This window comes from Bos indicus, chromosome 11 (assembly GCF_029378745.1).
Source record: "Bos indicus isolate NIAB-ARS_2022 breed Sahiwal x Tharparkar chromosome 11, NIAB-ARS_B.indTharparkar_mat_pri_1.0, whole genome shotgun sequence".
Lineage (NCBI taxonomy): Eukaryota > Metazoa > Chordata > Mammalia > Artiodactyla > Bovidae > Bos > Bos indicus.
Window position 1 is genome coordinate 93,534,885 of NC_091770.1, and position 25,489 is coordinate 93,560,373.

The window sequence follows — 25,489 nt, forward strand, 5'->3', positions numbered from 1 at the left end:
ATTACTTTGCCAACAAAAGTCCATCTAGTCAAAGCTATCATTTTTCCAGTAGTCATGTGTGGATGTGAGAGTTGGACTATAAAGAAAGCTGAGCGCCAAAGAATTGATGTTTTTGAACTGTGGTGTTAAAGAAGACTCTTGAGAGTCCCTTGGACTACAAGGAGATTCAACCAGTCCATCCTAAAGGAAATCAGTCCTGAATATTCATTGGAAGGACTGATGCTGAAGCTGAAACTCCAGTACTTTGGCCACCTGATGGGAAGAACTGACTCATTGGAAAAGACCCCAATCCTGGGAAAGATTAAGATAGGAGGAGAAAGGGACAACAGAGGATGAGATGGTTGGATGGTACCACCAAATCAAAGGACATGAGTTTGAGTAAGCTCTGGGTGTTGGTGATGGACAGGGAAGCCTGGTGTGCTGCAGTCCATGGGGTCGCAAAGAGTTGGATGCGACTGAGCTACTGAACTGAACTGATACACAGAAAAGTGAGGGTCTGAGAGGCTGTGTTCCAGGCTGAAGTCCTCATTTTGTTCTGCCAAATAAAATATAATTCTCAACTTTTAGGTTGTGCTTTTTTTCCTGTCAACATCAGGTAGCAAAATTAATTTTTGGCATTTCCTGTGTACAGTAAGTCACATCTCAGTTCAGTTCAGTCACGTCTAGATACCCACAAAAAGATATATTTAGATAGGTGAAATAAACATCCAGGCAATGGAATATTATTCAGCATTAGAAAGAAATGAGCTGCTAAGCCATGAAAACACATATGGGGGAGCTTGCAAGTATGTACTAACTGAAAGAAGCCAATCTGAAAAGGCTACATTCTATATGATTCCAACACTGTATTCCAGAAAAATCAAATCTACAGAGACAGTAAAAAGATCAGTAGTTGCCAAGAGCTGAGGGAAGAAAAGGATTAAATGGAACACAGGAATTTTAAGGCGATAAAACTACTCTGGATGATACTATGATGATGGATACATGTTGTTATATTTTTAACACTCATCAAAGGTACAACATCAAGAAAGAAGCCTAATGTAAACTATGGACTTTGGGTGATGATGTGTCTATGTAGGTTAATCAGTTATACCAAATGTACTCTGGTGGGGAAGGGTAATTGTGGCAGAAGCTTTGTCTATATAAGGAGAAGGAAATGGCAACCTACTCCAGTATTCTTGCCTGGGAAATCCAACGGATAGAGGAGCCTGGAAGGCTACAGTCCATGAGGTCGAAAAGAGTCGGTCATGACAGAGTGACTAGACAACAACAAATATACATAAGGACAGGTGTGACGGGGACCTCTCTATACTTTCTGATCAACTTTTCCATGATTCTATAAATGCTCTGAAGGATAAAGTCTATTTAAAGGAAAAAAATTGAAAGAAGAGAAAACAAAATGCATATCTAAAAGTTGTGATTGCTATATCACTTATACTTGAGAAGAGTGTGGATTAAAGAAGTTAAATAACTTTCCCCAGTTCACTCATGTAGTGATTGCTGGAAGTGAAATTCCAAAATAAGTAGTCTGGCTTAAGATCTTGAAGTAATAAAGTGTTTAAGAAAGACAAACAAAAATCAATCAAAAATGAGTCTCAAAAAGTTAACTCTGGTGGTCCAGTGGTTAAGACTCTGCACTTCCACTCAGGGGGCGTGAGTTCAATACCTGGTCAGGTAAACTAAGATCCCTCATGCCACAGAGCACAGTCAGAAAAAAAAAAAAAAAGATTAACTCCTACAAAAGTTCCCACACCTTGTAAGAGACAGAGCCAGTATTCAAATCCATTCAGTCTGACTCCAGAGTGTGTACCTTAAACTCTTTCCTGTAACACTAACCTACACCTAGATACAGTCATCCCTGCAGACATAGAAGTTCAGAGATGTCAGAGGCCATCACTTCTCCTTCCACCCAACATGCTGACATGCACAAGAGCACAGGTGTGTACAGAAAGCACATAGAGTGTACCAGCACACACCTGTAAACATAGCACACATACATGAACACACCTCCACCCCTACGGCTCCATGGCCCTACTTCCCTTCCCAGGTGTAGAGGCTACACCTCTGGAGCCCAGATTCCCCAGTCTCCTGGGCACAGAGCTCAGTGAGGGCATCAGGACTGTTCTCTCCTGGGAAGGTTGCAGAAATGATTCCCAGGGCTCTGGCTTGCAGAGGTAGGTCGGGGGGAACACCCCTGGGTTCCTTTCTATCAACAGTTCTCATTGCAGATAGAGAAGAATCAGCACACTTCTGAAGTTAGATCTCATTGCAACCTGCCTCCCTCCTCAGAGATTCAGAGCCCGATCATAACCCCCTGGCAGGACCCCAGGCCTGATTAGGACCCTAAAGCTCCTCTGTCGAGTCCACAGGTAGGCAAGCTGAGGGGTCTCTGGGAATAGAGCCTGAGGTTTAACATCTTCATGTGACCTTTTCCTAATCCTCTCTTCTCTCCTTCATTTCAAAAGCCAGGAACCAAGGCCTCTGCTCTACTTTTTCATCTCTCCAGTTTTCATTATGTATTACACATCGGTGAAGAATCTACTCTGTGTGAAGCACTGGCCCTTGCCTTAAAGGGCTCAAAATGATGTCGGGGGGAACAAGTGAACAAAAATCTTAGGATAATGCAGAGTTTAGGAGCATTTGGCTCTGAATTTGGCTTCGACTATCACCTAGCTATGTGGCCTCCAACAGGTCCCTCTGCCTCACTTTCATTATCTGTAAAATGAGGTGCTATAAAGACTAAATTTCTTAATATATGTGAAGTTCTTAGAGCAGTGTCTGGCATATTTTTTAAACACGATGGAATTGTTAGCTATTTTATGACCCTCACAGAGAATGTACGTGAGAAGGGCTGCAATGGCAGTATTAAAGTGTAGACATCCCGGTGAGGCATGGCCAGCTCACTGGAGGAACACCAGAGATCTGTTTTCAGAAGTCCCACTTGAAGCACCTTTGATGGATCAGTATGTTGAGTGAGAGGGAAGACAATTGTACACAAAAAGGATTCCAGCGGGAATATTTGAAAAGTTCACTTGCCTTGGCATCTAGAATTGAACAGCTGGGAAGGACTAGGTAAAGTTTTAATCTTCTATGGGAGTGAAAACTAGGCAGAAAGAAGGGGAGTAAACACCTTTTAAGGAGGGATAGAAAGTGAAAGTGAAGTCACTCAGTCGTGTCTGACTCTTTGTGACCCCATGGACTGTAGCCTATCAGGCTCCTCCGTCCATGGGATTTTTCCAGGCAAGAGTGCTGGAGTGGCTTGCCATTTCCTTCTCCAAGGGATCTTCCTGACCCAGGAATCGAACCGGGGTTTCCCGCATTGCAGGCAGATGCTTTACCATCTGAGCCACCAGGGAAGCACAAGGGGATAAGGAGAGATAGTGTGATTTAAAAGGCTTGGAAACATTCCCAGGGCTTCCTGGTCCTTCCCAGTTACTACTGGATGAAAGCAACATCATTAAAAATTTCATTTTTGTAGGTTATTGTAGGAACTGTAAAATTAAACACCTATAGAAAGAATTACCAAACTTTTACCAAAATATATCTTTAATTTTGTAAGTAACACAAAATGTTTTATTGCTAATCAAAATCACTTTCCTTTACAAAGTCCTATACCACATAAAAAATGTCTTAGCATATATTATTTAAGTAATTGGAAGGTAGTCAAATAATTTGTGTAATTAATCATAAACTTAAAAGTGAAGATAATCTAATCAAATTGCTATAATGTTGCTTTTGAAAAAAAAATGAAAAGTGCTTCAATTTTCACTCTTAAATTGGCTGTGAATCAAAAACCCACACTTCTTAATTATCACAAAGACTTGTAAGGCAGCATCCCAGCTCCACCTTCTGTGGGTCATGTTAAACCAACAGCATGAGAAAGAGAGGCTAAATATCTGGAAGTGGGCACAGGCAGTCCACGTCTGATCTCTAACATCTCATTCATTGATACTGCATTTTCCCATCAAGAGTCTCAGGATAGGTAACACATGTAATGATCTGGCATCAGATAACACAAGCTTCTCTCCTCTAAGTGTGCTCTGGGGGCAACACACAGGTATTGCATGTACGTGGAATTGACTTTTACCCATGAGACTGCTCACCCAACTGCAGTCAAAATCACTGAATTCATTTTAAGGCTAACTCTGAAAAGTTTTCAAGGACAAATAGGCAGGATTCTCTTAAGAGTGTAGATTGAGTCTGCAAATCTTCAAGGCTCTGCAATGTTGCTTGCCTCTTTTTTTTTTTTTTTTTTTTTTAGCTTTAATGAAGTCTAATTGATATACAAATCTGACGTATTTAATGAAACAATTTGATGTGATGATGGCACACGGTAATATACAAATGTCAAATGTCACTTGAGTCTCCACATGACAAGAGCAGGCAGTCAGAAAGTTTAACCACGCCCCACCCTCATCTTTTTGATTGGGTACACTGAAGTGAAAGGACCTGCCCAAGGCATGAGGAAACAGACAGTCTTACCAGTTTCAGCTAAATGGGAAGGGGACTCACTACTGCCCTGAGAAATGTCACGTAGATCTGAGGAATCTGGGTTCAGGACCAAGGCAAGCCAGATAGTCCTTCACCACCAAGGAAAACTGAGGCTAAAAAAAAGAGAGAGAGACAGTGAAGGAAAGCAGGAAAGAGTCCAGAGTCAAATGAATATTTGCCCAGGAGTAGGTTGAAGACTAATTGTCTCAGATTGGGAGTACCTACTAAAACTTTCTGTGTTCACAAGCTCCAACTCAGCTTTCCATCTCTTAGAATATATTCTGTACCATACAACCTCTCTCATGAGAGCAAAATATTTATATACAAAAATATCTACTGCAACACTGTCTATGGAGGAGGAAAAGTATTCTGAATAATATGACCCCATTTCTGGATATAATATGTGTGTGTGGATCCATGCAGAGAAAGCAACTTAAATATATGCACACATCGCTAGTTCTCTGGGAAGTCGAATTTTAGGGAACTTCCACTTTTTAATTATAAAATTAATTGAAGAGACATGTGTCCCTTACATTTAAATGCAAACACATAAAGTGAAATATGGAAGGAACTCCACACTCCATACCATCATTCTCACTCCTGGAGGCAACTACACTAGGTAAACACAGACGCCACAACAAAGAAAACATATAAAGGAAGTATATCTCTACAAAAACAGGATTACTCTGTATCCGCTATTCTGCAAATTGCTTTTATCACTTAAAATATCATAGGCAGTAGTGTAACAGTGACAACACAGTTTAGCGACGAATAAATACCTTCTGCTTTGTGATCAAACTGCCTGAATTCAAATCTCAGCTCAACCACTTACTAACTATGGGATCTGGTAAGTTGGTAAACCTTGCTAAACTGTAATTTTTTATCCTGTAAAATATGTATATCAGTTCAGTTCAGTTCAGTCACTCAGTCGTGTCCGACTCTTTGCGACCCCATGAATCACAGCACGCCAGGCCTCCCTGTCCATCACCAACTCCCAGAGTTCATTCAAACTCATGTCCATCGAGTCGGTGATGCCATCCAGCCATCTCATCCTCTGTCGTCCCCTTCTCCTACTGCCCCCAATCCATCCCAGCATCAGGGTCTTTTCCAATGAGTCAACTCTGTGCATGAGGGGGCCAAAGTACTGGAGTTTCAGCTTCAGCATCAGTCCTTCCAATGAACACCTAGGACTGATCTCCTTTTTAGGATGGACTGGTTGGATCTCTTTGCAGTCCAAGGGACTCTCAAGAGTCTTCTCCAACACCACAGTTCAAAAGCATCAATTCTTCGGCCCTCAGCTTTATCCACAGTCCAACTCTCACATCCATACATGACCACTGGAAAAACCATAGCCTTGACTAGACAGAGTTTTGTTGGCAAGGTAATATCTCTGCTTTTCAATATGCTATCTAGGTTGGTCATAACTTTCCTTCCAAGGAGTAAGCGTCTTTTAATTTCATGGCTGCAATCACCATCTGCACTGATTTTGGAGCCCAGAAAAATAGTCTGACACTGTTCCCACTGTTTTCCCATCTATTGCCCATGAAGTGATGGGACCAGATGCCATGATCTTAGTTTTCTGAATGTTGAGCTTTAAGCCAACTTTTTCACTCTCCACTTTCACTTTCATCAAGAGGCTTTTGAGTTCCTCTTCACTTTCTGCCATAAGGGTGGTATTATCTGCATATCTGAGGTTATTGATATTTCTCCCGGCAATCTTGATTCCAGCTTGTGCTTCTTCCAGTCCAGCGTTTCTCATGATGTACTCTGCATAGAAGTTAAGTAAGCAGGGTGACAACATACACCCTTGACGTACTCCTTTTCCTATTTGGAACCAATCTGTTGTTCCATGTCCAGTTCTAACTGTTGCTTCCTGACCTGCATACAAATTTCTCAAGAGGCAGGTCAGGTGATCTGGTATTCCCAGCTCTTTCAGAATTGTCCACAGTTTATTGTGATCCACACAGTCAAAGGTTTTGGCATAGTCAATAAAGCAGAAATAGATGTTTTTCTGGAACTCTTGCTTTTTCGATGATCCAGCACATGTTGCCAATTTGATCTCTGGTTCCTCTGCCTTTTCTAAAACCAGCTTGAACATCTGGAAGTTCACGGTTCACCTATTGCTGAAGCCTGGCTTGGAGAATTTTGAGCTTTACTTTACTAGCGTGTGAGATGAGTGCAACTGTGCAGTAGTTTGAGCATTCTTTGGAACTGCCATTCTTTGGGATTGGAATGAAAACTAATAAGGCCTATATCTTATGATTTGGAGACAATAAAATGCTAACAATAGGCAAAGTACTTCTTACATCAGTGTGTGGTATATATATATATTGAGTGATAATAAATGTTGACTAATAGTAGTCATTGAATTTCTTTAAAGACTGTGTGTAGATATTTAGGTTGTTTCCTTTGTAGGTTGTTTATTCCTATTGTTTTATTTGGTGTTGTAAGCTACTAAAATCAAAGTGTTATTTATAATACCGAATTTTCCCTGCTAGATCAGGTAGTGAAGAATCCGCCTGCAATTCAGGAGACCCCACTTCAACTCCTGGGTGGGGATGATACCCTGGGGAAGAGATAGGCTCCCCACTCCAGTATACTTGGGCTTCCCTTGTGGCTCAGCTGATAAAGAATCTGCCTGCAATGCAGGAGACCTGGGTTCAATCCCTGGGTTGGGAAGATCCCCTGGAGAAGGGAAAGGCTACTTACTCCAGTATTCTGGCCTGGAGAATTCCATGGACTGAATAGTCCACGGGGTCGCCAAGAGTTGGACACAACTGAGTGACTTTAACTTTTCAGTTTAATCAGTATTGTAAGCAATGCTAAAATCAAAATGTATGTACATATCTTTGTGCTACACTTAGATGACTATTTTTCATAGATAGGTTTGTATAATATCCTTGACTATTTTTCAAGGATAGGTCTTCTTCCTTTTCTATATTGCTAAAAAATATATATTTACAATAATGGGGAAATTTTCTATCCTGTTTGAAGACTCTTTCCAATAGTCTAATAATCAAATTGACATGAGACAAATTAATGGGAGAAAATCAAATTTCACTTTCTTTGGGAACTCCACACACATGACAGGGCCAGAGACCTTACAGACATGGGAGGTTAAAAGACAGAAAGGTCCAATGAAATCTATTGCCATCTCAAGCTAAGGGTTAAGCTAAGAGCCTGAGGCTCTCGAGGACAGAAGGTTTATCCACAAACGATAAGAAGAGCAGATGCTGGGTGGTGGGATGTTTGTCCTGCCATACAGATGGGGCCACTTAGATAAAATTTTTCTCTGGTAATAATTACCTTTCCATTTCAACTCTGTGAATAAAGGGAGAAGCAGCAGTTTTTGTTGAGCCTGATGGGTCTCAATTGCTTTGAAATCAAACTAATCTACAGGCCATAATGACACATCCCAGGGAAGCCTGTTCTGAACCTTTATACAATCTCACAGGTATAAATTGCAATGCAGCCTAATTTCTACTTTCTGATTGCCAGTGTGGTTGAACATCTTCTCATATGTTTACTTTGGTAAATGTGTTGCAGATATTTTCTCTGAGTCAATAGTTTATATTTTAGCTTTCCGTATGATCTCTTTCAGAGTAATGTTCACATTTCTGAGTACAGTATTTTGTCATTCATGCATCTATATTTTACTTCTTCCTTGTGATGGCATCTTCATTATGAGACCATAAAAATATGCTTCTTTATTTTTTCCTAATTATTTCATTGTTTAGAGTCTTTACTTTTAAGTTGCTCATTCATACGGGCTTTACTTCTATGATGGATTAGATAGAAATCTAGGCTTATTTTTTCAAATCATTGAGCCAGTTGTCATAAATATCATTTTTTAAAGAGTCCATCCTTTCTCCATTGGTATGAAATAAATTTTTACCATATATTAAGTTCCATTCAGATCTAGCTGTATCAGTTCAGTTCAGTCAGTTCAGTCGCTCAGTCTTGTCCAACTCTTCACGACCCCATGAATCTCAGCACGCCAGGCCTCCCTGTCCATCACCAACTCCCGGAGTTCACTGAGACTCACGTCCATTGAGTCAGTGATGCCATCAAGCCATCTCATCCTCTGTCGTCCCCTTCTCCTCCTGCCCCCAATCCCTTCCAGCATCAGAGTCTTTTCCAATGAGTCAACTCTTTGCATGAGGTGGCCAAAGTACTGGAGTTTCAGTTTCAGCATCATTCCCTCCAAAGAAATCCCAGGGCTAATCTCCTTCAGAATGGACTGGTTGGATCTCCTTGCAGTCCAAGGGACTCTCAAGAGTCTTCTCCAACACCACAGTTCAAAAGCATCAATTCTTTGGCGCTCAGCCTTCTTCACAGTCCAACTCTCACATCCATACATGACCACAGGAAAAACCATAGCCTTGACTAGACAGACCTTTGTTGGCAAAGTAATGTCTCTGCTTTTCAATATGCTATCTAGGTTGGTCATAACTTTCCTTCCAAGGAGTAAGTGTCTTTTAATTTCATGGCTGCAGTCACCATCTGCAGTGATTTTCTAGCTGTATATACGTGTATAAATACAGGTATACAAAATTCTTCATATTGAACCATTGATTTGTTTTTCTGTGTATTCCATTACCTTATTGTTTTTCATTATACTGTGCTATATTTTTGGTTAGAAAAGTAATCTCTCATTATTCCATTTTTCCACTTTTCTTTTTTCTTGACCATTTACCTCTCTAGATGAATTTTAAAATGGATTTCTCAATTCCCATTAAAAAAATTCCCTGGGGTGTTATTAACGGTGAAAGTGAAAATGGCTCAGTCAGTCCTGTACGACTCTTTGTGAACCCATGGACTGCATAGTCCATGGAATTCTCCAGGCCAGAATACTGGAGTGGGTAGCCTTTCCCTCCTCCAGTGGATCTTCCCATCCCAGGAATCAAACCAAGGTCTCCTGCATTGCAAGCAGATTCTGTACCAGCTGAGCTACCAGGGAAGCCCTTAATTCTACCTATTTGAGAACATTTGACTCTTTTTCAGCTTTATTGAGATATAATGTACATATAACATGGCATAAGTTTAAAGTGTACAAGATGATTTGGTAAACTTGGATGTTTCAAAAGGACTAACACAAGGGATAATCACATATCCATCACCTCATATAAATTAGCATTTTTATTTTTTGTGGTCAGAATAGCTAAGATATACTCCCTTAAGTAGAATGGCTGTTACCAGGGACTATGGGATAGAGGAATTAGGAAGATATTTAAGAGTATAAAGTTGCCACCAATAGTTAAGCAAATTTTGGAGATCTATACACAGCATAGTGATTATACACAGCAATAATATATTATAAACCTTCACAGATGTTATTAGACTAGATCTTAATTGTTGCCACCAAAAAAGAAATAATTATATGATGTGATTTACTGCTGCTGCTGCTGCTGCTAAGTCGCTTCAGTCGTGTCCGGCTCTGTGCGACCCCATAGAGGGCAGCCCACCAGGCTCCCCCGTCCCTGGGATTCTCCAGGCAAGAACACTGGAGTGGGTATGATGTGATTTAGGTGTTATCTAATGATACATTGTTACTCATATTGTAATATCTAAATGCATCAAATAAACATACTGAACACCTTAAACTTACTTAATTCCATGTCACTTATATCTCAATAAAATAAATAAGAAATAAATGAATGCATTCCCTCTCAGCACCTTTCAAGTATATAATACTATATTGTTAATATTAGTCACCAGTTGTACTTTAGATCCTTGAATTTATTCATCTTATAATGGAAATTTATATCTTTTGATCAACATCTCATTTCCCTCACCTCCCAGCATCTGGAAACCACCACAAATCTCTGTTTCCATAAGTTAGTCCTTTTTAGATTCAACCATTAGAAAAAAGGAAACTCTGCCATTTACAACCTGAATGGAACTTGAGGGCATATTGCTAAATGAAAGAGACAGAGAAATACAAATACTGTATGATAAAACTTATAGGTGGAATCTAAGAATTGACATTTTAAAATATTGACTCTTCCATTTTTAGAAATATTTCTAAAATTTACTCTATTTATTCAGATTGCTCATTTGTGGTCTGTTATAGTTTCTTCATATAGCCCTTTACCATTTCGTTTTTCCTTCCTCAGGTATATCCTAAGTATGTTTCAGACTTTCTTACCATTGTCAGTTGTAATGTTTTGCTCCAACATATTTTTTCTATAGGAAGAATGTCAATATTTGTATCTCAGTTCCAGTCCAGTCTCTCAGTCGTGTCTGACTCTTTGTGATCTCATGGACTGCAACACACCAGGCTTCCCTATCACTAACTCCTGGAGCTTTCTCAAACTCATGTCCATCGACTGGTGAAGCCATCCAACCATCTCATCCTCTATTGAACCCTTGTCCTCCTGCTTTCAATCTTTCCCAGCATCAGGGTCTTTTCCAATGAGCCAGGTCTTCGCATCAGGTGGCCCGAAGTATTGGAGCTTCAGCTTCAGCATCAGTCTGTCCAATGAAAATTCAGGACTGATTTCCTTTAGGATAGACTGGTATTTGTATATTTATCTTATATTTGACCATTTTGCTGCAATTTTCACAGGATTCAATTAAGTCACTTAATAATGACAGTATCAACTTTTCTAATGTTTATGCTTTTTGTTTCTTTCACTTTGCTTTTTCACTGAGTAAGGCTGTCAACTGAAGAGCGTAGCTTAACAGTGGTAACAGAGATCATCCTTGCCTTGTCTTTCCAGTGCCATTGGTGAGATGGAGTCCTTACACACAGTGTTTTAATTTCCTGTAATATTTGAAATTAAAAGACGCTTACTCCTTGGAAGGAAAGTTATGACCAACCTAGATAGCATATTAAAAAGCAGAGATATTACTTTTCCAACAAAGGTCCATCTAGTCAAGGCTATGGTTTTTCCAGTGGTCATGTATGGATGTGAGAGTTGGACTGTGAAGAAAGCTGAGTGCCAAAGATGATGCTTTTGAACTGTGGTGTTGGAGAAGACTCTTCAGAGTCCCTTGGACTGCAAGGAGATCCAACCAGTCCATCCTAAAGGAGACCAGTCCTGGGTGTTCATTGGAAGGACTGATGCTGAAGCTGAAACTCCAATACTTTGGCCACCTCATGCGAAGAGTTGACTCACTGGGGGCAGGAGGAGAAGGGGACGACAGAGGATGAGATGGCTGGATGGCATCACTGACTCAATGCACATGAGTCTGGGTGAACTCCAGGAGTTGGTGATGGACAGGGAGACCTGGTGTGCTGTGATTCATAGGGTCGCAAAGAGTTGGACATGACTGAGTGACTGAACTGAACTGAACTGAATATTTGAATATTTAGAACAAAAACTTACTACTTTCTTTTTCATTTTATTTATTTATTTATGTCTGTGCTGGGTCCCGTTGCTGCATGGGCTTTCCTCTAGTTGTGGCTAGCAGGGCTATGGTGTGAGGGCTTCTCATTGTGGTGCCTTCTCTTGTTGCAGAGCATGGGCTCTAAGGTGCATGGGCTTCAGCAGTTGCAATTTCCAGGCTCTAAAGAACAGGCTCAGTAGTTGTGGCACATGGGCTTATTTGCTCCCTGGGAGGTGGGATCTTCCCAGACCAGGGGTTAAACCTGGGTGTCCTGCAACGGCAGGTGGATTCTTAACCACTACACCACCAGCGAAGCCCAAGATATTCATAGTTTCTTAATCAGAAAAATCAATATATCAAGAGAATAAATCTTAGTAACATTTCTGATAATGTGACTATTTGGAGGAGCACTCATAGCTCAGTTGGTAAAGAATCTGCCTGCAATGCAGGAGACCCTGGTTCAATTCCTGGGTTGGGAAGATCTGCTGGAGAAGGGATGGGCTACCCATTCCAGTATTTTGGGGCTTCCCTTGTGGCTCAGCTGGTAAAGAATCTGCCTGCAATGCGGGAGACCTCAGTTCAACCCTTGGGTTGAGAAGATCCCCTGGAGAAGGGAATGGCTACCCACTCCAGTATTCTGGCCTGGAGAATTCCATGGACTATACAGTCCATGGGGTCTCAAAGAGTCTGACACGACTGAGTGACTTTCACTTTCACTTTCCTGAACCAAAAACCTAGAATCTGAGCATCTAGAACATGTGACCCAAATGGAATTGCTTAAATAAATCTTTAAGAACAAACTACTCTGAGACTTAGGAAGTCTCAACTGAACTTTGTGGCTACTGAGGAGCACTGATGAAATCCAATGCTCACTTTTGTCCCACCACCACCACCACCACCTCTGGACAAGTGAGCAGGAGAGGATCCTGATGAGAGAACCTCATTCATAGCGACCCCTTGTATGGAAGCATCTTGATCCATGAGGGAACCCAACAGCCTCTTCCCTTTCAAAATAAGAAAAAAAGTAGGCAGAAGGGGAATTAACAAATTTGATCAAGAAAGAACTTAAGAGATATCTTCCCACAGAGAATTGAGAAGAGCTCAGACAAATCATAAGTTCCTAAGAACACAAGGGAAAAGTTTAGTTTCTCCTGTAGGGAGTGGCTTGGACTTCGTTTACCTTTCTCCTTCTTGGATTTTATCCCCTGATCTCTGTAGTTTCTTGAAGTAGATATTCTTTAAAATCCTAATAATGGCAATGGGCTTCTTTTTGTTATAGGCTAGAGATTAAGGAAGGCGGCATCTTGGTCAAATTGCCCTTCACATCTTCTCCCACGACTCCTCCAAACCCTGACCAGAGGTCAAGGACATGAAGAACTATAGCAGCAGCATCTCAGGCTTTATCCTCCTGGGCATCTCTTCCAACCCCCAGATGCAGAAACCCCTCTTTACTGTATTCCTCGTTATGTACCTGGTCACCCTGGTGGGGAATGGACTCATCATCCTGGCCATCCACTCTGACTCTTGGCTCCACACCCCTATGTACTTTTTCCTCAGCAACCTGTCCTTCACAGACATCTGCTTCACAACAGTCATTGTGCCCAACATGCTGGTGAACTTACTCTCAGAGACAAAATTCACCCCCTATGTGGGCTGTCTGGTCCAGATATACTTCTTCATGGCCTTGGGGAACACTGACAGCTACCTGCTGGCCTCAATGGCCATAGACAGGCTGGTAGCCATCTGCAACCCCTTCCATTATGATGTGGTCATGAGCCCACGGTGTTGTCTCCTCCTGTTGCTGGGTTCATGCACCATCTCTCATCTGCACTCTATGATGTATGTGCTACTTATGTCCCGCCTGTCTTTCTGTGCCTCCCATGTCATCAAGCACTTCTTCTGTGATACGCAGCCTGTGCTCAAGCTCTCCTGCTCTGACACGACTACCAACCAGATTGTGGTCATGACCGAGACCCTGGCTGTCATTGCCACCCCTTTCCTGTGCATTCTCTTCTCCTACCTGAGAATCATCGTCACTGTGCTCAAAATCCCCTCTGCGGCTGGGAAGTGGAAGGCCTTCTCCACCTGTGGCTCCCACCTCACTGTGGTGGTCTTCTTCTATGGGAGTGTCATCTATGTGTATTTTAGGCCACTGTCCATGTACTCAGTGGTGAAGGACCGGGTAGCCACAGTTATGTACACAATAGTGACACCCATGTTGAACCCTTTCATCTACAGCCTAAGAAACAAAGATATAAAGAGGGGTCTGAGGAAATTAAGGAGCAGAATTTAGTCATAGAAAGAATAACAAGAGGGAATGTCATAACTGGGAGATGACCTAAGAGATGATCAGGTACTTAGATGGTACTAAGAGATGAGTACCATTTTTCACATGGTACTCAAAGAGGTAATGAGAGCTGGGCTTGAATCACAGTAAGAGCATTGACATGGAAGCCAGATCACTTGGTCTCTATCAATCACTTTGCACAAACGTATGTTCAATCCCAGGCCAAATACTGCTAGGAATCTAGATGCAGGAAAACATTTCCTGCCATTCATATATTGGATAAAACTATCCCCAAATAACTCTTCTATATGCTTCACACTGGCTAGTGTTCCAGAAACTATAAAATTTTGCTATTTTTAAATAAGAAATAACATAGATTTGATAGAAAATTATCAAAGACTTCTTGGAGGGATGACGTAAGATTGTTCTTCAGGAGTGTTTCAATTTTGAGAATTGAAGATTCAATAAAAGAGGAATTAGGCAGAATATTTCAAACATTAAAAACCAGTTTTCTTAAACCATAGAAAAAACATATTTGAATTAAAGACCTAAATGTAAGGCCTGAAACAGTAAAACTTCTAGAGGAAAACATAGGCAGACCACTCTTTAACACAAATGGTAGCAATATTTTTTGAGATGTGTCTCCTAAAGCAAAAGAAATGAAAGCAAAATTTTTAAATGAGACCTAAGTTAAGTCAAAAACTTTTGCACAGCCAAAGAAACCATCTACAAAATGAAAAGACAACTTACTAAATGGGTGAAAATATTTGATTAACATCCAAAATACATAAATGGCTCATGCAATTCAATATCAAAAAACAAATAATACCATTAAAATGGGCATAAAACCTGAATAGACGTGTTTCCAAACAAGATACACAGATGGCCAACATGCACATGAAAAGATGTTCAACAGCTCTAATCATCAGGGTATGCCAATCAAAAACACAATGAGATATCACCTCATACTTTTCAGAATGTCAATTATCAAAAGGTCTACAAATAGCACATGTTGGCAAGGATGTAAAAAAAGGATCCCTAGTACACTGTTGCTGGGAACATAAATTGGTGCAGCCACTCTAGAAAATAGTACAGCATCTACTCAAAAACCTAAAAATAGAACTCTCATATAATCCAATATTTCTATTCCTTGAACTATATCAGAAAAATAAAAACACTAATTCAAAAAGAAACATCCATCTCAGTATTCACAAGAGCACTATTTACAATAGCCATGATATGGAAGCACCAAGTATCCCTAAACCAATGAATGAGTAAAGAAGATATGGCATATATATACAATGAAATACTACTCATCCATAAAAAAGAAGAAATGCTGCCATTTGCCACAGTGTGGATGGACCTATATGGTATTATGCTTAGTGAAATAAGCCAGGCAGACAAAGACAACTACTTTAAGTTATCACCTTTATGTGGAATCTAAAAAATAAAACAAATGAATGAATATAACAAAAGAGAAACAGACTCACAGAGAACAAACTAGTGGTTACCAGTGGAGTAAGGCAAGGGGTAAGGGGCAAGATAGGGGTAGAGGATTAAAAGATACAAACTACAATGTATAAAATAAATAAGTAACAAGGATATTTTGTACAGCACAGGAAACTATAGCCATTATTTTGTAGTAACTTTAAACTGAGCATAATCTATAAAAAATACTGAATGTTGTACACCTAAAACTAATATAATAAATCAGCTAAACTTTAATAAAACAAATAGTGGAAATCATCCAAGCTGGTAAAAGCAATAAACATTGGAATTTCTTTGAGAGACAGAGAAAACCTCTTATTGGGGCTTTTTAAACTTGAGAATAGGGAGGCTAGGATTGGAAAATAGAGGCTACCATCAGCAGACAGCCACTACAGTCACCCCCAAGGATGAACCCTGAGCAGACTCGGATGAGAAAGCACAGGATACTGGTCCCAGATAGCTGAGGTTCATAGCAAAGGAATGATTTCCAAGAGCCCAGACTTTTGCATTTTCCCATACATAGAAAATGGGATTCCCAGGTGGCTCAGTGGTAAGGAATTCACCTGCCAATGAAGGAGCCTCAAGAGACGCGGGTTTGATCCCCGGATCAGGAAGATCCCCTGGAGGAGGAAATGGTAACCCACTCCAGTATTCTTGCCTGGAGAATCCCATGGACAGAGTCCAAGCGGTTACAAACAGTGGGACACTACTGAGCAACCGAGCAAGATACATAGAAAATGGTAAATCCATTAACTCAAGATGCCTTATTTTCTGTAATTAACAGTAATCTTTTGATATTCTGAAAACCTGATCTGTGTTACAAAAGCTACTATATATCCTGAGCTCCCAGTTGCAGTTTTGGAGCAGTCTCTCTGAATGATCTGAGAGGCTGAGTCCTGGACTTAAGTCTTCAGTTTTGTGTGCTGAGTAAAATATAATTCTCAACTTTCAGGTGGTGCATTTGTTTCAGTTGACATCAGGCAGCAAAATAAATTTTTGCCTTTCCTGTGTACAATAAGTCATCTCTAGCTACTTACAAAAAGATATATATTGATAGGTGAAATAAACCATGATAAATATAGTCAGTGGAATAGTATTCAGCTATGGTGGCTCAGACAGTAAAGAATCTAACTTCAATGCAGGAGACCAGGGTTAGATCCCTGAGTCAGGAAGATGCCCTGGAGAAAGGAATGGCTACCCACGCCATCATTCTTGCCTGAATTCCATGGACAGAGGAGCCTGGCAGGCTACAGTCCATTGGGTCCCAAAAAGTCGGACACTACTGAGCAACTAATACTTCACACTTTCACTTTTTACAAGAAGAAATGAGCTACCCACCCATGAAAACACATGGAAGAACCTTCAGTGCAAATACTAACTGAAAGAAGCCAATGTGAAAAGGCTACATTCTAGATGATTCCAACAGTGTATTCCAGAAAAGGCAAAACTACAGAGACAGTAAAAAGGATCAGTAGGTGCCAGGGGTTGGGGAAGGAAAGAATGAATAGATGGAGCACAGGAATTTTAGGCAGTGAAATTATTCTCTATGATACTATAATGAAGGATACATGTCATTATATTTTTGTTAAAACCCACAGAAGGTACACCACCTAGAACAAAGCCCAATGTAAAACTATGGGCTTTGGGTAAGATGTGTCAATGTAAGTTAATCAGTGATACCAAATACACCCTGTGGTGAGGAAGGGTGATAATGGGGGCTATATGTATATAAGGCCAGGGGATACAGGGGACTCTGCATACTTTCTGATGAATTTTTCTGTGAACTTATAACCTAACCTATAAAGTCAATTTAAAGGGGAAAATTGGAAAAAATGTATCTAAAAATTGTGTTTGCTATGCCACTTATACTTGAGAACAGTGTGGATTAGAGAAGTTAAATAACTTGCTCCAATGTGCCCATATAATAACTGATGGAACTGGAATTCAAAAACGATAGTCTGGCTTAAGATAATGAAGCAATAAAATGTTTAAGAAAGGCGAACAAAATCAAAATTAGACTCAAAGGAGATTAACTCTTGCAGAGTTCACATAACTTGTTAGAGGCAGAGCCGGTATTTGAATCTATTAAGTCTGGTTCCAGCTTCCCTGGTAGCTCAGATGGTAAAGAACCTGCCTGCAGTGCAGGAGACCTGGGTTCGATCCCTGGGTTGGGAAGATCCCCTGGAGGAAGGCATGGCAAACCACTCCAGTATCCTTGCCTGGAGAATCCCATGGACAGAGGAGCCTGGAGGGCTAACAATCCATAAGGTTACAAAGAGTCGGACATGACTGAGCAACTAAGCACAAGTACAAGTCTGGTTCCAGAGCTTGTAGCTTAATCTCTTCCCTATAACATGACACCTGCACCTAGACACAGTCATCCATACAGACGAAAAAACTCAGAGATGTCAGAGGCCATCACCTCTCCTTCCAGCTACATGCTGACATGCACAGGAGCACAGGCATGTACAGAGAGCACATAGAGTGTACTAGCACGCACATGTACATAGCACACATGCATGTGCATGAACACGCCACCACCTCTATGGCTCCATGGTCCTACTTCCCTTCCAGGTGTAGAGGCTACATCTCTACAGCCAGGCTCCCTAGTCTCCTGGGCACAGAACTCAGTGAGGGCATCAGGACTGTTCTCTCCTGGGAGAGCTGCAGCACCGATGCCCACAGAGGTCTGGCTTGAGGGGGAGGATACTCCCTCTGGGTCTCCCTCTTATCAACAGTTCTCACTGTAGGTAGAGAGAAGAATCAGTGCACTTCTGACGTTAGATCTCACTGAAACCTGCCTCCTTCCTCAGATTCAGAGCCTGATCATAACCCGCTGGCAGGATCCCAGGCCTGATCAGGACCCTGAATCTCCCCTGTCAAGCCCACAGGTAGGCAGGCTAAGGGGTCTCTGGGAACAGAGACCATGGGTTAACATGTTCATGTGATCTTTTCCTAATCCTTTCTTCTCTTCTTCATCTCAAAAGCCAGGAAACACTTCCTCTTCTCTATTTTTTCCTCTCTCTCCTTATAATTGCGTATCACACAGAGTAGAATCTATTCTGGCCCCTGCCTTAAGGGGCATAGCCCATATACTACAATCCAGAACCACAGAGTTATCTTTTTCTGGAAAGGAGTCAGCAGAGGAACAAGTGAACAAAAAGTTAGGACAACACAAGTGTTAAGAGGATACACCCTGAATCTGGCTCCACCATCACCTACCTGTGTGGCCTTTAGCAGGTCACTTCAGTGCCCTCTGCCTCACTTTCATTACCTGTAAAATGGGGTGCTGTAAAGACTAAATGTCTTAATGCACGTGAAGTTCTCAGAGCGGTGTCTGGCACATGTAAGCACTGTGGAATTGTTAGCTATTATATGACCATGATGAGAATATACATGGGAAGAGGCTGCAATGACTTGGGGGCCTCAAGGTGGAGAAATCTGTGGGAGACATGGCCAGCTCAGCAGGGAAACACAAGAGATTTGTTTTCAAGAGAGCCACTTTAAGTACCTCTGATGGATCAGTATGTTGGGACAGAGGGAAGACAGTTACACACAAAAAGGATTTCCATAGGCGTATTTGAAAAGTCCACTTGTCTTGACATCTAGAATTGAACAGCTGAGAAGGACTACATAAAGCTTTAACTAAGAGTGAAAACTATGCAGAAAGGAGAGATTTCACAAAGATGAGGAAAGAAAGATCATCCTGAAAAGGGCCCTGCAGACCCTCATCAGGACTTCCCTGTTAAGGAGACTATACACATATGATCTTCATGCTGTCAGTGGGAAGGTGCAAGATAAAGAGAAGCTGAATTCAAAAAAAAAAGTGGGTTCTGGAAAGATTCTAAAATCAGGTCCTGGTGCTCCAAGAGCACAGAGCTGCTGTTGGCTTAGAATCTGCCAGAGCTGAGGTCCAGAGTCTCCACAACCATTTCCCCATAAAGGTGAGGAACACACAAGCCTAAGGCTTTGGAACTGGAACAGCAGGAAGGAAGGAAAATGAAAAGGTCCTGATGTGTGGGAGCAAAGGATGGAGGAGGAGGAGGAGCAGGTCAGCAAGGAGGCTGAAGGCAGTTGGCAGGCAGAGGAGGGCTGCTGACAAAGGACAGGCTGGCTTAGCTCCCCACCAAAGATATGGAGAATTCCAGGTTCAAGACCAATAAGGATGGTTTGGGGAAGAAGTCTGATAAAGTACTTTGAAACACACAATTTGAAATCAAGCATACCTGAGTTTGAATTTGCTTTATACCAGTTGAGTGGTTCTCTGAAATTAAGTTCTTTATAAAATGGGGAAATAATACTACTAACATCCTAGTTCTATTGTGAGGATTACATGAGACAAGAGCTAGGTGCAGAACCTGTCCAATAAATGCTAACTGAATTTTCCCCAGTTTAGTCACTCTTCAGCTGTCCTTGCTCCTTCTGGGGAGCAGCATGGATGAGGTATAGCTTGGCACCCAAATATTACTCACTAAACATATGTATATTCTGTTCATAAAGGGCATTCTCTGCTCCAACTTTGGACTCCCTGGTTTCATGTGGCTGATAGCTTGGAGACGGGTACTGTTTTAGCAAGGAAGAGAAATCAACCAGTAATGACAAATGTCCACTAAGTAGAAAATGCTAAGGAAGAAAAATTGAAATGTATAGAAATAGTCTCTTTGTGCTATCAAGGAAGATAGTAAATACCTTTTACGGGTGGATAGTGTGATTTCAAAGGCTTGCAAAGTTTCCAGTCCCTCCTGGTCCTTCCCAACTAGTACCTGATGACAAGCCCTACCAATCATTAAAATATCATTATTCTAGCCTCTTGTCACAGCAGTAACATTAAACACCTGTGGAAAGAGTCACCAAACTCTTCTACTCAACTATATTTATTTTGCCAGTGACATAAAATGTTTTGTTACTAACCATAATCACTTTTATTTACAAAGTCCTATACCATGTAAAAGTGTGTAAGCACATATTATTTTGTTTAAATAATAAGCAAGTAGTGGGGTCGCTGAGGGTCAGACACGACTGAGTGACTTCACTTTCAATTTTCACTTTCATGCATTGGAGAGGGATATGGCAACCCACTCCAGTGCTCTTCCCTGGAGAATCCCAGGGACAGGGGAGCCTGGTGGGCTGCCATCTATAGGGTCACACAGAGTCGGACATGACTGAAGTGACTTAGCAGCAGCAGCAGCAGTGAAATAAGGTATATAATTAATAATAAAATTGAGTGTGCATAACCTAATCAATTTATTACAGTTGTGCTTTTGAAAATAATGAAAAGTGCTTCCATTTTTATTTTAAAACTATGAATCAAAACCCCATGCTTCTTAATCATCACAACGCCTTGATAAAGAAGCATCCTGCTGCTGCTAAGTCACTTCAGTCGTGTCCGACTCTGTGCGACCCCATAGATGGCAGCCCACCAGGCTCCCCCATCCCTGGGATTCTCCAGGCAAGAACACTGGAGTGGGTTGCCATTTCCTTCTCCAAGAAGCATCCTACTTCCACCTTATGTGGGTTATGCAAAATAATCAGCGTGGGAAAGAGGCTAAATATCTAAGAAGGGACATAGGCAGTTCATGTCTGAATTCCAACATCTCATTCATTGACAGCATTTTCCCATCAGAGTCTCCAGATATGTAACATATGTAATGATCTGGCATCAAATAACACAAGTGTCTCTCCTCTAAGTGTGCTCTGGGGGCAAAAAACAGGTATTGCAAGTAAGTGGAATTGACTTTTACCCATGAGACTGCTCAACCAGCTGCAGTCAAAATCACTGAAATCAAGACTCTGCAATACAGCTTGCTTTTTTTACAGCTTTATTGAAGTATAATTGATATACAAATCTGCACATATTTAATGCAAACAATTTGATGTGGGAATGGTGTGTGGTAATCTACCTATGTCTCCAAATGACAGGATCAGGCAGGCAAAAAGTTAAACCACACCCATCTTATTGATGGGTACACTGAGGTGAAAGGTCTTGCTCAAGGCGTGAGGAAAATACACTGTTACCAGTTTCAATAAGATGGGAAGGAGGTTCCCTACCGCCCAGAAGAAAGTCACCTAGATATGGAGAATTCCAGGTTCAAGACCAACAAGGATGCATTAGTCCTTCATCACCAGGAAAAACAGTGCCCCAGGAATGAGGCTGAAAGATACGGTGAACAAAATGGGGAAAGAGAACAGAGTGAAATGAATACATTTCCCCAAAATGGGATGAAAGGACAATTGTCTCAGACTGGGAGTATCTATTACAAATTTCTGTGTTCATGAACTCAGCATTTCATCTCTCAGAATGTATTATACACTGTAGAAACTCTCTCATAAGTACAAAATATTTATATACAAAAATATCCATTGTAACACTGTGATAAGAGAAAAATCATTATGGATAGTATGACCGCATTTCTGAATATAATATGCATATGGATCCATGTAATGAAAAAACTAAAATACGCACACAAGTCTAGGTCTCTAGGAAGTGTAATTTTAGGGAACTGTCACCTTTTAATTATACAATTAATAAAAGAAACATGCACCCCTTATTTTTAAATGCAAACACACAAAATTAAATATGGAAAGAAATACCCACTACATCCATCCATTCTCACTCCCGAAGGCAACTACACTATGTAAACACACACACCACAACAAGCACAACATATAACGGAGGTAGTTTTCTTTACAAAAATGGGGTTATTCTATAGCCATTGTTCTGCAACTTGCTTTTGTCACTTAACAATATCATAGGCAGTGGAGTAACACTGATAACACAGCTTACCAATGAATAGCTTCCACTCTGCCATCAGACTGCCTGAATTCAAACCTCAGCTCTACCATTTAGTTACTATGAGATCGGAAAAGTTACTTAACTTTGCTAGTCTATTTTTTTATCTGTAAAATAGGGATATATTGCGTTGGCCAAAAGGTAAGTTCGAGTGTGTTTGTAACACCTTACATAACCAATCTTTTGGCCAATCCAAACAATAATGCTTATCTCTTAGGATTTGGAGACAATAAAAGAGTCAAAAGATACACAATGTCCTTAACTAACTGGGTATGGTATGCATACACTGAGTGCTATTAATCATAAATGTGACTAACATTGCATGTCTGCTCAGTCGCCTCTGACTCCATGGACTGTAGCTCACTGGACTCCTCTGTTCATGGGATTACCCTGGCAAGAATACTGGAGTGGGTTGCCATTTCCTTCTCCAGGGGATCTCCCTGACAAATGGCTCCAACCTGCATCTCCTGAATCTCCTGCATTGGCAGGAGGTTTCTTTACCACTGTGTCTCCTAGAAACAGCAACAGTAACACCTAGGAAGCCCTGACCAACATTAACCATCTAGTTTCTTTAAAGACTGTGAGATATTAAGTAATGCAAATTCACTAACACTTGTTTCATTAACTCACCTATTGTGAATATTTAGGTTGATTCCTCTGTGGTTTGTTTTATTTGTATTGTCGTATTTGGTATTAGAAGCAATGCTACAATCAAAACGTGTGTACGTATCTTTGTATAGATGACTATCTTTAATGGACAGACTTGTATAAGTGGATTTACTGAATAAAGACATGAAGATTTTCAGTTCTTATAGAGTTTACCAAAAGATCTATACTGATTACCCTCTCACTCTCAGAGTATGTGTCTTGTTTATATATATATATATATATATATTTTTTTTTTTAATATTGTAGAATTTTCCTGTACTCTTCAAAGGTTCCTTCAGCTGCTCTAATCATCAAATCAGCGTGAGATAAATTAATGGGAAAATCAAATTTAATTTCATTTGTATGAGAACTTCACATCCAAGACAGGGTCAGAGACCTCACACACATGGGAGGTTAAAAGATAGAAAGGTCCAGTGAGGTCTATGTGCCATCCTGAGCTAAGAATTGCTATAGAAGCCTGGGGCTCTCAAGAACAACAGAGTCATCCACAAGACATTATGAAGAGCAGATGTTGGGTGGCTGGATGTTTGTCCTGCCATACAGATGGGACCACTTAAATAAAATTTCTCTCTGGTAATAAATCTTCCATTTCAATCCTAAATAGTAAAGCAAGGAACAGCAGTTTTTCTTGAGTCCAGTGGGTCTCAGTCGACTTGAGTTCAAATTAATCTACAGGCCAAAATGATCCGGGAAAGGCTGTTCTGAACCTCTACACAATCTCACAGGTATAAATTGCAATTAAGTCTAATTTCTATTTTCTGATTACCAATGAGGTTGACATCTCCTTACAAGTTTTCTTTGGTAAATGTGTTGCTGATATTTTCTCTGAGTCAATAGTTTATATTTTAGCTTTCCTCATGGTCTCTTTTCGGAGAAGGCAATGGCACCCCACTCCAGTACTCTTACCTGGAAAATCCCATGGATGGAGGATCCTGGTAGGCTGTAGTCCATGGGGTTGCTGAGGGTGGGACACTACTGAGTGACTTCACTTTCACTTTTCACTTTCATGCATTGGAGAAGGAAATGGCAACCCACTCCAGTGTTCTTGCCTGGAGAATCCCAGGGATTGGGGAGCCTGGTGGGCTGCGGTCTATGGGGTCGCACAGAGTCGGACACAACTGAAGTGACTTAGCAACAGCAGGAGCAGCATGGTCTCTTTTGGAGTAATGTTCACATTTCTGAGTACGGTATTTTGTCATTCATGCCTCTATATTTTATTTCTTTCTTGGGATAGCAACCCCATTCTGAGACTATAAAATATTCTCCTTTATTTTTAGCTAATTATTTTATGGTTTAATTTTTTTTACTCTTAAATTGTTCATTCATATGAGTTTTATTTATGTATAAGTGAGATAATGTAGAAATCTAGCCTTATTTTTTCAAAACATTGAGCCAAAAGTGATAAGCATCACTTTTTTAAATAGTCCTTTCTTTCTCCATTGCTATGAAATAAATCTTTATTATGTATTCATTTCCACATAGAGCTAGCTGTATATATATGCATAAATACAGGTATACAAAATTCTTTATGTTGAACTATTGATTTGTTTTTCTGTGTGTATAATTATCTTTCCATTTTTCATTATGCCATGCTATGATTTTTGGTTAGAAAAGTTCTCCATCATTATTCCATTTTTAAGTTGTTTTTCTTTGTCCATTATACCCCTAGATTAATTTTATTTTTTCCCTCTTTTTTTTAAATTTAAATTTATTTATTTTAATTGGAGTCTAATTACTTTACAATATTGCATTGGTTCTGCCATACAGCAAAATGAATCTGCCACGGGTGTACATGTGTTCCGCATCCTGAACCCCCCTCCCACCCCCAAATGGCCTTTTCAAATTCCATTAAATATTTCCCTGGGGTGTTATTAGTGAATTGAATTTCCTTGGCTTGAGAAAAATTTACTTTTTTCAGCTTCATTGAGATTTCACATATAACAATGTACATTTAAGGTGTACAACATGGTGATTTGATCCACTTACATGTCTCAAAATGATTAACACAGTAGGGTTAGTTAACATACCCATCACCTCACATAATTACCATTTTTATTTGGGGGATCAGAACATCTAAGATCCACTCCCTTAAGCAGAATGGTAATTACCAGGGGCTGAAGGGTTGGGGAATTGGGCATTAGCACCTTTCAAGTATATAATACTATAGTGTTAACTTTAGTCACCAGGCTGTACATTAGATCCACAGCTATTTCATCTTGTAATTGGAAGTTTGTACCTGTTGATTGACATCTGCCATTTCTCTCAGCTCCCAGCACCTGGCAACCACCACAATACTGTTTCTATAAGCTTGTGCTTTTTATTTTATTTTTTTTTTTGGCATTAAAAAAATCATAATTTTATTTTTGCAATGACTATGTGATTTAAAAAGATAGTATCTAAGATTAAATATTACACACTGCTGCTGCTAAGTC

At 40.4% G+C, this 25,489-nt stretch overlaps 1 protein-coding gene and 1 pseudogene across 2 annotated transcripts in view; one reads left to right on the forward strand and one right to left on the reverse strand.

Moving 5' to 3' along the window:
• The window catches only part of OR1B1 (olfactory receptor family 1 subfamily B member 1), a 184,991-nt gene that overhangs the window by 85,821 nt on the left and 73,681 nt on the right, over positions 1-25,489 (reverse strand). The gene's annotated exons all lie outside the window — the stretch shown is intronic.
• On the forward strand, positions 13,095-14,126 carry LOC109565818 (olfactory receptor 1L4-like; annotated as a pseudogene).